Raw genomic sequence first — 13,769 nt, forward strand, 5'->3', positions numbered from 1 at the left:
TTCACTCACTCTTTCAGCAAATGCTTATTGACCACCTGTGGTGTGCAAAGCCCTGGGCCAAGCATTAGGGAGAACAGTCTGTATTTCACAGATTCTGAAACAGTTATTTTTCAACATTTGAATGTCTCTGAATTTGGGGAGTTTACTTGGCGAGGCTTTTTTTCTTTCTTAGTGATACCTAAAGCAATGCTGTCTTACAATCAATGGCCTCTCAGATTTAATAAAATACTACATTGTCCACGACATCTCTGCTTTCACCAAAAAAGGGATTATACAGAATAAGAGGAGGTAAAACTCAGCTATCAGTGGGCTTTTCACTGATCGTCAACTTTTAGAGCAAGAGCAGTCTGAGCTTCTGTGGTTTGAAGATGATCTGTGTGTTTCATTTCCTCGTGCCCTCCCTGGCTTTACAAGCTGTCATAACTTCACATGGATTATCTGTTATTATCCTATAGTTCTTAAAATCTCAAATGACTTTTTTATTGAAGTTGGGTGTGTGTGTGTGTGTGTGTGTGTGTGTCTGTGTGTGTGTGTGTGGTGCTTTCTACAAAATAATTCATTAGGAAATTGATTTTTCATCCATTATTGAAGCCATAATTTGAGGAGACTGTTTCTTAGAATGTATCTACCACATGCCAGTGGAAACTAATTAAAATATTTTTATTAAAGCAAAATAAAGGTTATTTTTGTTGTTTTGGTTTTCCCTTTATTCATCCAAATGTTTACAAACTCCCTATGATGCATCAGACACTGTTAAGTACTGTTGGGAGACAGTGGCAAACTGGATACAGTTTTTGCCTTCAAAGGCCTTAAAGTTAAAGGAAGGGTAAAACCTTTAGCTACCAATGCTCATATAAGGAAGAATGAGTGAGTCCTGGGGCCAAGATCCAGGAATATCTGAACGAAATCTGCATCATTCCATGGCACTACATCTATCATTAAATATCACAAAACAAAAGCTGTTCTTCCTTTCCTCAGAAACACGGCTGCATCAGGTCTACCCAGGTAGACCACAGAATGATGAACCAAAACAGCCCTTCTGTGGTTGATATACAGAGACAACTCCCATCTCCTGGTGGATAGAAAGGACCACATATTTTCAAAACTTTACAATAAGCCAAGTGTTCCATGCCTCACACACTTGCTGTCGTTGGTTTCCACCCACTGATCCGTGTTACCACTGTGGTGGTTTCTACACACTGATTGGTATTTCTACCCAGTAGTCAAGGTACTCCCCTGTTCTCCTTCCATAATGTTTTGTACCCTTTCACCCCTGCTCAGCTTCTCCCAGACCCCTCCCTCTTGACTTTTTTAACTGGCTTTCAGAGTCTCTCATCTTTAATTCCCTTGTAAAATGCCCCCTCTCCTTTGTTTGGACTATAAGCTCTTTGAGGACAGGAACCAAGCCTGGATGATACAGAGCAGACAATGAAAATATGTTTTGCTTTGTCAAGGAAGGATGACAAAGAGGAGAAAATAGCTTCTTTTCTTGAATACAGGAGTTTAGGAAACTGAAAAAAGCTTTGACACACCCACAGAGCAGCACGTTTTACTAAAGAAGGCTGTAAAAGTTCAATCCTGGGTTTCCTCTCCTGGAACTGTCTGAGACCAGTGACCCTGAATCTTGTTTTTTGCTCCAGCACACATGACAGTTGATAGTCACATGAATAACAGATTGTTGTGAGCAAAGTCAATTTATCTGGAATTCTCACATGATTGACTTTCAAGCCACCCTTCTGTCTTACTTGCTATGCAAGTGATTAAAAGTGAATCTAATAAAGAGATAATATTGAATCCATTCTAATCTATGGGGGAAAAGTAAACCCATTTGCAGATTTTGCCATTTCATATTTAGTAACATGCTTCTTGAGACAAACCATTCTGTGGATGCTCCAACGTTGTCTTCAGCCCCTGGCCCGGCACACCCTCAGGACAGCTTAGCTTGCTGGCCACCCCCTGCTCCAAGACCCAGAAGTCAGAATCCACAGCAACAGGAACTCTTCACACAGCTGGGACCCAGAAATGGTTCTACTTTCTTCTTTCAGTGCATAAAGGATCTGTAAACAAAAGGAACAAAAGAAAAGCAGAAACATTATCAACATGAAAAGAAAACCATCCATTCTAAATATGTCCATTTATTTCAAAACAAAGCACACAAACATGAAGCTTTATTTCTAGTATATCCAGGTTTATGGTACCTAATTTTTAGAGGATCCCATCTTGGGCGGCCAGCTTTTATAACATTTGTTGAGTAAAATTAACTGACCCATGATTTTTCTTCTAGTGATGCAATCAATGTTTGTAGTTTATTTGAAACTCAAATTGAACTGGGTGTTTTGTGTTTTATCTGGAATCTTATCCGTCGAGACCGTTGCTTGGGATTCACCAAATACTATATCCTCTACTTCTGATCACAAGGATTTGAAGAAATAAGTACTTAATAATGGTGGCACTTCAAGTATTGGGGATCCTATCAAGAAGAAGGATTGGGGGACCTCTTCACATCTCAGAAATAACAATACAGGCGGGGGCTCTACTTTCTATATGGAAGGGGACCCACATCATCATAGATGAGAAGAGAAGGCAGCAGCCAGCAACAAAAGTAAAGATCAAAGAGAAGCCAAACCCTTCCAGGAACCACAGAGAATACCATCTTCTGGGCCCTGTACCAGGTCCCCTGTGCCATCCTTCCCTCCTGAGCCTCTGAGAAAGTAGAGAATAAGACTATAGTTCAGTGATTTGAAAGCCATAATATTCTGACAGAAGCTCAATTTATGTTCAGCTTTTTTTCTTTTGCATCCCAGTCAGGACTTTCACTCAAGTTCTCTTAAAGGAAGGTGAATATTTACAGGAGGAAAATGGCACTAGGTGCCTTGATAAGCTCAAAAAAACAGTTAAATTTGTGTGTGGATCTTTTTTTTTTTTTTTGAAACTGAGTTTCATTCTTGTTGCCCAAGCTGGAGTGCAATGGCACGACCTTGGCTCACGGCAACCTCCATCTCCCAGGTTCAAGCAATTCTCCTGCCTCAGCCTCCCGAGTAGCTAGGATTATAGGCATGCACCACCACGCCCGACTAATTTTGTATTTTTAGTAGAGACAGGGATTTTCCAAGTTGGTCAGGCTGGTCTCAAACTTCTGACCTCAGGTGATCTGCCTGCCTCAGCCTCCCAAAGTGCTGGGATTACAAGCGTGAGCCACCGTGCCCAGCCCGCATGTGGATCATTTAATCACCATATCTGGAGTATATAAACATGGTACATATTATCTTTGCCACCCCCTGCTTTTTTGTAGCCTCAAAATTTGATCCAAGACTGGGAGTTAAAAAGTCCCATTTTGTGCAATCAGGTTCTGGTTGAACATGATTGCTGAATTATTTTAAATTAAAGACACATGTTTAGGGGTTGAGCTGTATGTATTATTTCAGGATGGTGTCCATTAGGTCTTATCCACAGGGGCTATCTTCAACTTTTGCCACATTCAATGCATTCTTTATACATCAGTATTTTCAAAATGGTGAATCATATGTAAGGGAAATTGGAGGGAATATGGTACTCGTTAAATGGTGATTTTTTTGAAAATTATCTTGAATGCATTATTCAAACCTGTTTCCAGTCTCCCCTGCTAAGGGCCCACTGCTGGTTGGAAAAGTTCTGTGGGGGGAGAAAAAAGAATATTTTAAAGTCAATAACAATGCATAAATAAATAAAATCCTACAGTTGTGCAAGGCCCTTTTGCAAGCCTAAATCTTTGAAGACTTCATAACTGAATCAACATTTACTTTAACTCCTTGTCAGCTCTAAACACTTTAAACGTCTTAATTGCAGATCTAAATCATTGTGGCTGCCATCGGTTTTTCACTTTGAATGTAGATGTCCCTGAACTGAGGCTTTGTCAGGCTTCACCTCATAAGGGCAGCCTGTCTATTTAATAAATCGTTGCATCATGTCAAGGGTTCCTGCCTGGACTTGAAGGTCGCCCTTCATGAGGAGCAGTCAAGGGGAGGGAAACTGTATGGCTGAGCTCGTCTGTTGGCCCAACTACATCAGACATCCCTCTACTCCAAAGATCTCCTTCCTGCTAGAGCTGGCGCATCTGCTGCATGGTTATTCATTTGCACAGCTTTATGGAGGTACTATTTACATACCATAAAACTCACTCTTTTGAAGTCAAAACTCCATGATTTTTTTCATAAATATTCGGAGTTGTGCAACCATCACTGCAATCTAATTTTAGAGCAATTCCATCACCCCCGAAATAAACCTCGTGCCCATTTGCAGTCACTCCCTCTTCCCACCTCTAGCCCATGGCAGTCACTAATTTTTCTGTCTCTATAGATTTGCTTTTTCTGGACATTTTATATACATGGAATCATACAATATGTGATCTGACCTTTTTCACTTTGCATAACTTTGAGATGTGTTCACGTTTCATGTAGCAATACTTTTTTTCATTGCAAGTAATATTCCATTGTGTAGATATACTGTATTTTGTTCACCCAGGCATCCACTGATAGACATTCATTTGGGTCACTTCCACTTTGCAGCTATTATGAAACAACCTTCTGTGAACATATGGGTATTTTTTAATGAATCGAAGGTCAGATTGCTATTGTCATTCACAGTCAACTTTAAGTTGGGCTTACTCTTTTTTCAAGAAGTCATCCATATTTTTGTTAAAGTCGCCTATTGGAACATTCTAGAATAAAGTAGACTCCTGAGTGCTTCAAAAAATATTATTTGTCAGAGTAAGACCTTCGGTGATTCCAGGGCATGAAGTGGTTAAACATAAGGGAGGGAACCATTGGAAGGAAGTTTCAAGACCAAAAGCGATTTGAAGAGCAGCAGGAGCCCCTTCTATGCCAGTCATGACCCAGAGTTTAAAGAGTTCAGACCCACATGCGCCTGCCACGCAAGTATTCCTTCTGGCAGCCTCAGCACTGCCTGACTTCTGAAAGCCCTGCTGACTTAAATAACATGGGAGCTACTCAGGGAGATGTCAAGTTGGAAGTGGCAGGGGAGGTGAACAGGTCATAACACAGGGAACAGAGTTGTCAGGCTTTGTTTATTTTCATGTCTTCTAAGACTTCAGCGACTGATAGGAGAGGCCAACCATTCTTCCATTGAGGAAGGAGTGTTGTACTTGATGCGGAAGCAGCTAGATCAAAAGGTGCCCTTCTACGTTGCCCCAAATCACCCATCTAGAGCCATGAAAAATCCGTGTTATGAGAAATCCTTTCCCCAGAAATCATCATGGAAAGCAGGAATATAAAAGGCAAGCTGGTTTAGGAAATGTGATGTTGATCAAAAGGAAAGCCCCAGGTCCTGGGCCTGGCACAGCTCTAACTCTGACTGTGGCCTTGGGCAGGTCACTCACCACTGTGGGCCTCGGCTTCCTCATTGTGAAATGAGGGAGACTGACATCTGGATTTCTGCCTGAGGCTTTTTTCCCACATCCAATATTCTGTTTCTCTGACGACTGTGAAAACTGATACTTTTGAAACCCATATTTAAAAGTGAAACCAGTATCATCATCCCGTTGGCAATCAAGCTACTGATGTCAAGAGGCATGACCTGGAACACCAACTGGTGAATAATTAGCATGAGGAACACAAGGTTTTTAAAATGCTTCCCAGTGGCACCCCTACTCTATTTTGCAGATAGAAAAATTGTGGTTGATTTTTTACGTATTCTCTTGCAGGTTGTTTAGCTTCTTTGTGTCGGAGTTAGGAATTGACCCAACATTTTAGGGCTTCCAGACCTTTACTGTATCAATCAGATTGCCTAGGAGAAAAGAAAATAATCATTCAAGAGCCTGTATAAAGTAAGCCGGCATTAAAAAAAAGAAAAGAAAAGAAACTCTGATCTTCTAGCCAAAAACAAAAAGCCGTATTTTTCTTGTTTTTACTTTATGATTTAGGTTCTTATTGGAATGATGGGATCCTGTTGGAGAAAGAGGATGAAGGGTAGTTACAGTCTGATAATAAATGATGAGGCTGATGGACTCCCAAGAAGAAAGAATGTTCCTGTTGAGAAGAACGTCAGCATGTCTCTTCCTCCCTTTTTCTCAGTTGCTTATGTTCTCTCTTGCCCATGGAGAGATCTGACATCTCTTGGCCAGGCTCTCAGACACATAGCCAGCTTCCGAGGGCTTAACACGTTTTCATTAGGACTTTCAAGTACATATCTTGCTGGAAGCCAACCATCTCGGTACACTTCCCCATGGCAACAACCAGCGTTGGAGTTCACAGGGACGCCTGCTCCTTTGAACTCCATAAAGAGTATTCCAGAGCCCTAGATTTTGACTGTCCTCCAAAGCCAGTGGCCAGCCTGGTACTGAAGGAAATCTGGGGACAGACGGTATGAAATTGAAATCACATAATCGCTACCCTCTCCCAAATACTGGCCTATTATGTTGGCGAGTCTCCACAAAGCTCTGCAGCACTCATGCTGGTCTTGCTGGAGGGCTGCATCTTAAACATGGGTGCCTGAACATCAGGGCTGATGAAGAGCTGGCCCATTAAAGAGGAACTACATCAATGTCGTGTGGTCCCTCCGTGACCATCAGATCCACATGTACATTTGAAGAAGTCCTCATGCCACTGGATTAATGACAAGGTCTCTTTCAACTTAGACCCATCTGTTGTTGAAAAACTACTGTATTTGTGAGAAGCCTTTCTGAGGTGGAAAGGGAGCCTGATCTTTGGGAGAAAACATGGCTACAGGGGTTCTTTCCTCTGAAAATCTGTAAATTTAGCGAAAAGTTACTTCAGGAGAAAAACCTATCGGTAGCAAGCACTTGGCATCATGGAAAGATCCCGACATCCTCTTTTGATTTACTGTAGATGTCTGGCAATTTATCTTTGCTTCCCCTCTCTCGTTGTAAGATAGAAATGGTCAGTGTTCGTGTTATAAGCCAACATTTGCCTGCCTGAGCTGAATTCTTGTCAACCTCTGAAACTACTGAGTGGGGAATGGAAGAAAGTGAGGGGAGGAGGAAGGCCCCTGGTGCACCCTAGAGGAGCAGCCCAGATTCCAGTTGAAATCTACATGAGGCTGGCTGATTCCACTTCTTCCAATCCTCAACTTTCATCAATGCCAGCAACGGTGTATGGGGCAATAGGATGCTTTGATTGGCATCGACTCCTGTCCTGATAGTGTTAGTTTATTTTCATGGCAAATAATTATATTCTCTCCTTTCCTAAATATTTCAAAATGCTGCAAATAATATATAAATCCATAGACATAAAAGTCATTAGATTCTTCAAGCAAAGGATTTTTAAGAGTACACAAAATGACATATTAGATTTCTCCAAGCTCTTACTCAAAAAAGCAAATAAAAATTTATTTATTAAAACATGCTAGTCTCATTTTACCCTATTGTCATGCAAAAGGAGGAAGAAAGGCAGAGAATCTGGAGTTTAATAATTTGAATTTTAAAGTGCCTCTTCCACTGCTTACTACTTGGATGACTAAAAAGAGTCTGAATTTCAATTGTCTTATTTGAAAAAGTCAGTATGATAATAGTAAATAAAAATAACAGCAATTTTAAGGGATTCTTGTAAACATCAAAAATGTTATTATTGTAAATATTAAAAGTACATGCTTTTTAAATCATAAGGCCTTAAACAAAAACTGGTTATTATTGCCCATGGAGAATAAAAGTGAATTCACCAAAACATCTGGAAAATGTTTGTCTTTTGCACAGGGTTGTTTTTAGTGTAAGATGTAAAGAAAAATTCTGAGAAGTGAGCTAGTTTCAACAACTTCTTTGTCTGCATTTCTCTCTTTCTGATTATGTCTCCAAAACTTCCTCGTTTCTTGAGCAGAATTCTCTATATTTCATAAACAGGGAGACATTGTTGTCAAAAGAACTCAAACTTATGTTTGAGACAATCCTCCTGCCGTCTCCTATCTCTTCCAACACCTTTCTTCAGAGATCAGATACATTTTCCTGGCAAGATGTTCATTATTAGAGGTTGCTTTGCAATTTCCTACAATTTCTGTTCACCTGCAAAAAAACCATGCCTTTATTTTAGGATATAGAGAAAGCTTTTAAGAACAGAAATTAAAGTCAAGCGTGGATAAATTTTATGCATGGCAAATAAAGACTTTGATAACATTGTCTCCATCAGGGTTTACTGTAAATGATTAATCACTTTCTTACTCATGTTATTGATAGAAATACTGGAGTTCTCAGTTTGTAAATTAATAAAACCCCTTATCGACAGGACAATATTCCTTTAATAATATATTCCTAACACAGACCCATTGTATGAACACACATTAATTGCATTCTTAAATGGATCACATTACTGCATTTTTATCTATGGAGTTGGAATTATCCATCCCTCTAGAAGCCAGAAGTTCCATGAATTTTCTTTAGTTAATTCAGAGCGAAAAGGGTGAAAAGACTGGGGGCCAGGAGGCAAGACAGCATGGTGTTCAAAAGAAAGGGGGCCTTAGATTTTGAGAAAAGAGCCTGAGATGGATGTTAAAGCACTGTGCCTTCTTTAGCTTACACTGCCAAAAGTCTTTATGGAAAGTATAGTCTTTGGATTGCACTGGCCATCCTATGGCCAAAACAGTAAGATGTTCTTTAAAATGTTCATTTTCATCTACATGTTAAAGAGACAAGCAGCAAGCTTTAGCAATCCTGCTAGTTAAGTAGTTCTGAACTTTTTCTAAGGGAGATGGGCAAGGATACTTTCGAAACTCTGATGAAGATTCCTCTTCCAAGCAAAAAGCAAATATAAAACATTGCGTACCAATTCAGGCATTTTATGAATTGCCTGAACCCCATTTACTTCAGTTATTAAAAATAGCTGAAGTACTCCACGCCTCCTGAATGTACCCCTTTCTTAGCTATTTTTCACATAAATAACGATCATGTTAACAATGGAAGCTTTCCTTTATATGAAGCCATATGTCATAAATAGTATGTGATATGATTTATATGGTCAATAGTATCAATAAGTAGTCTAGTCATATGTAATAAATAGTAACCTTTTTTCTAAACCTTTTTAGCCCTTAATGGTCAATCAAGGACAAAGACATCATCCTTTTATTAATTTTTTAAATATCATAAAGTTAATAAAAAGTAAAACTATTTTCTGGAAAAAATTCCACAATTCTTTGCTTTCCAGAAAGAATCTATATCTCTATATCTATTTATTTAACTATCAGTCATCACTGCAACCAATACTTTCCTAGCAATGAAACAAGTAAAATCAATGTTAGAGGAAAATCCTAATTAAAGAAATCCTAGCTAAAGAAAGAGATAAAGAATTTAGTAATTCCTTTTTGTGGAAAATGGGTGAGGAGTAAAGCTCTTTTATAAGAAACAAATTTTCTATGCAAATAAAAACCTAGTTTTATTTTTTAAATACAGTACTCTATTATTTTTGAATAATGACAGAAGACTTAATGTGCCAGATTTTTCCTCGTTTTATTGAGAACTAAGAGCCACCAATACTTTTTTTTTATGAGATACATCAAAAGCACATAAAGATCCTTCAAATTTTACCAAAGGTTTTCATTTAATTAAACTGACTTATTAAAAAGATGTTATTTTATTCTGAAATAAATAGTTGCATAAATTCGTATTCTTCTTCGTTAACAATTTAAAAAACATTTCTTAGTATAAAAAATCAAAAGCAGCTATTGCCAAGTTAAACTTCAAAAATTAACTTCAAACAACTGAAAATTATAAAAGGCATGCATTTTGGTTTTCTTTATTGTATCCCCAGGTAAATTATGGTATTAAAAATACCTCAGTCAAGGGCTTTACTCGTGCCATAAAGCCTCAAGTTACTTCTCAAAGAAACAAGAAAGAAAATAATTATATATGGGTAGATTATATTGTGAGAATACTGTATAAGTATACTTTAAATGGAGTTGCCAGGATGGTTGCTTTATATTAAAAAAGTTCATAAAACATATAATTCATAAGTGGACTCTTCTGCATTAGTAGAGTGAATGTTTCATTTTCAGAATTACAGATGTATAAAAATCATACTTCCCTGCTTATGAAAGACCAGTAAACGTCCTCATGTTCTGTAAAAACTTAAATGCTGGAGGCCAACACCCACAAAATGTAATAATATTTCTGCTAAAAAAACCAACTTTTTTTTTAATGAGGAAAAGAAATCAAACATATACATCCTAAGTGCAATATTTCCAAACTTTTGAAAAAGGACAGTATGTGAAATTGCCAATTCTATATTTTTAATTTGCTCCTGTTTGCTGAAACCAATTCTATTTACAGTAATGAATGAAATTGTTACATACATACTGATGTGACTGGCTCATCTCGTCTTACCTTGTTTGAAGGAAGCCAGCCCTTATTGGAAAAAGACAACAAGGTAAAATAAGAATGGGACTTTTTTTTTTTTAATGTTTATGAAGCAAAACAAACAAACAGATAACCTCACCAGAACAAAAAGCAGGAACAACTCTCTTTCTTTTAAACACCTGTTGCTGTTAAACTCCAGGGACTTCATGCAACTGGGTGCCTGAGCAATATCCATGGTGCATGCCTTACAAATGAGTAGTATGCTAAGTTTCTCTTCCATAATTTGGAATGAAGAGCTTTTTTCTTAGAATCAAATATTCCACTGGATAGGAGGATTCTCTGGTAGACTCACAAAATTCAAAACAACCCACAGTTTAGCTTGCCTTATATATGAATAATGTTTAAGCAGCAAACAACCACCAGATAAAATACTTTCTATAGAAAAATATACTCTGTATTCCATCTCAGGGTGCCAGACATAGCTCAGAACAACCCAGAGGAGTGACTAGCAGTTGGAGGGAGGAAGGAAGAACATGTTGGTCAGCTAATCTTGACCACCATAAATTCCTACATTCTGTAATGTTGTTTGGAAAAGGTAATATTGTCTACAGCCATACTACTCTGAACACACCCAATCTCGTCTGAAAAAGGTAAAATTGTGATGCTCATAAAAAGATAAAATGATCTTGTTTCCAAGATTTTATTTAGCTCATTAATTAATAAGAGATAAATAAGATGTTACCATCAGATCAAAGAAGAATTCAACAATCCACATATATATGGGCAATAGGGAATGCAACAAGATGCAAAAGGATCTATCTGCAGGCAATGATCAGTTACATTCCACCAGGTATAATAAATTTGACTTCTATAGATAAGAATTATTTTCCTCATTATCAGTTTTCTGCAACTTTCAAAACTATAAAATAGCTCAAGAACAATAAAACGTGGAAGTAACCCCAATTATACCCATCTAATTAGACAGGACACTTTTATTTTATCTGTTTCAAAGTACTTCATAATTTTCCCTGGCAATATATACAACAGTAGAGTCTGTTAAGGCCATCACATCCTTGATGTTGTAAATTGAGGAGGAAATACTGAATTCCTGATAGCAATACTCCCACTGTCTATTAATAAAGGCTATAATACCAGTGCTGTCCAGTAGAAATATAATGCAAGCTATAAATGCCGCCACATTTTAAAAAACATAGAAATTGTTAATTTAATTGTTGAATTTAATAAAATATGTAAACAACTAAATGAAAAGTATTATCTCAACATATAATCAATAAGAAAAAAATATCAATGAGATATTTTACGTTCTTTTTTACATTGTGTGTCTTCAAAAGCCAATGTGTGTTTTATACTTACAGCACACCTGAATTCAGACTAGCCACATTTCATATGCCTTACTGGCCATATGTGGCCAGTGGCTACTGAACAGCACAGGTCTACAGAAATCAAACATTGGTGAGCTAGCTAAACTTTGCAGGGTTTGGAATATTAATTAAAACATTTTAGGTTTGTCCCCAACTTATTTTCAAGATAGCCAGGTTCTCAGATACCCTCCTTTTAAAATGAAGCATGATCAATGCCCGAGGAAATTGTACAGGTATACCTCGGAGATATTTCAGATTCAGTTCCAGTCACTGCAATGAAGTGAGTCACACAAAAATGTTCTGGTTTCCCACAGCATACAGAAGTTATGTTTACACTATACTGTACTTTATTAAATGGATAATATGTCTAAAAATAATGTGCATACCTTCATTAAAAACAGCTTATTGATTAAAAAAAAAAAAAGCCAACGATCATCTGAGCCTGCAGTGAGTCATCATCTTTTGCTGGTGGAGGGTCTTGCCTCGGTATTGATGACTGTGACATATCAGGGTGGTTGTTGCTGAAGGTTGGGGTGGCTGTGACAATTTCTTAAAATAACACAACAATGAAGTTTGCCACATCAATGAACTCTTCCTTTCACAACAGATTTCTCTGTAGCATGTGATTCTGTTTGATAGCAGTTTACCCACAGTAGAATTTCTTTCACAGTTGGAGTCAGTCCTCTCAAACCCTGCCACTGCTTTATCAACTAAGCTTATGTAACGTTCTAAATTGTTTGTTGTCATTTCAACAATGTTCACAGAATCTTCACCAGGAGTAGAAATCACTTTCTTTGTTCATCCATAAGAAGTAACTCATCAATTCAAGTTTGATTATGAGATTGCAGCAAGTCACTCACGTCTTCAGGGTACACTCCCACTTCTAGTTCTCTTGCTGTTTCCACCATGTCAGCAGTGACTACCTCCACTGAAGTTTTAAACCACTCAAAGTCATCTATGAGAGTTGGAATCAACTTCTTTCAAACCCCCATTAAAGTTGATATTTTGACCTCTTCCCATGACTCATGAATGCTCTTAACAGCATCTGAATGGTGAATCCTTTCCATGCAGTTTTTTATTTACTTTGCCCCGGTCCATCAGAGGAATCACTTTCTATGGCAGTTATAGCCTTATGAAATGTTTCTCTTAGATAGGACTTGAAAGATGAAACTACTTCTTCATCCATGGGCTGCAGAATGGATGTGGTACTAGCAGGCATGAAAACAGCATTAATCTTGTGCATCTCTATCAGAGCTCTTGGGTGACCAGATGCATTATCAGTGAACAGTAATATTCTGAAAGGCATCTTCCTGAGCAGTAGGTCTCAACAGTGGACTTAAAATATTCAGTAAACCCATGCTGTAGACAGATGTGCTGTCACCCAGGCTTTGTTATTTTATTTACAGAGCCCAGGCAGACTAGATTTAGCATAATTCTTAAGGGCCTTGGGATTTTCAGAATGGTAAATGAGCATTGGCTTCAATTTCAAGTCACCAGTTGCATTAGCCCCTAACAAGAGAGTCAGACTGTCCCTTGAAGCTTTGAAGCCAGGCATTAGCTTCATCTCTCTAGCTTTCGAAGTGCTAGGTGGCATCTTCTCCCAAGAGAAAGCTGTTTCATCTACATTGAAATTTTGTTTAGTGTAGCCACTTTCATCAATGATCTTAGCTAGATCTGGATAACTTACTACAGCTTCTCCATCAGCACTTGCTAGCTCACCTTGCACTTATGTTATGAAGACACCTTCACATCTTAAACCTCATGAACCACTCTCTGTTAGCTTCAGACTTTTCTTCTGTAGTTCCCTCACCTCTTTTGGCCTTCATAGAATTGAAAAGAGTGACAGTCTTGCTCTGGATTAGGTTTTGGTTCAAGGGAATGTGGTGGCTGGTTTGATCTTCTATAAAGATCATTCAAACGTTCTCCCTATCAGCAATAAGGCTGCTTCACTTTATTTTCATTCATGTGTTCACTTTTAATTTCCTTTAAGAGCTGTTTCTTCACATTCACAACTTGGCTGAGTGGTGCGGGAGGCCGAACTTTCAGCCTATCTCAGTTTTAAGTATGCCTTCCTCCCTAAGCCTAATCATTTCTAG

At 38.2% G+C, this 13,769-nt stretch overlaps 1 long non-coding RNA gene across 1 annotated transcript in view; it reads right to left on the bottom strand.

The window, feature by feature from the left end:
• Positions 1-643: 643 nt before the first annotated feature.
• Positions 644-13,769, bottom strand: part of LOC105509357 — a 62,406-nt gene continuing 49,280 nt past the window's right edge. Inside the window, exon 4 of the long non-coding RNA XR_001001420.1 lies at positions 644-2,057. This is a non-coding gene — a long non-coding RNA (uncharacterized LOC105509357). The remainder of the gene's footprint in view (positions 2,058-13,769) is intronic.

Source organism: Colobus angolensis, unplaced genomic scaffold (assembly GCF_000951035.1).
Source record: "Colobus angolensis palliatus isolate OR3802 unplaced genomic scaffold, Cang.pa_1.0 Scaffold175, whole genome shotgun sequence".
NCBI lineage: Eukaryota > Metazoa > Chordata > Mammalia > Primates > Cercopithecidae > Colobus > Colobus angolensis.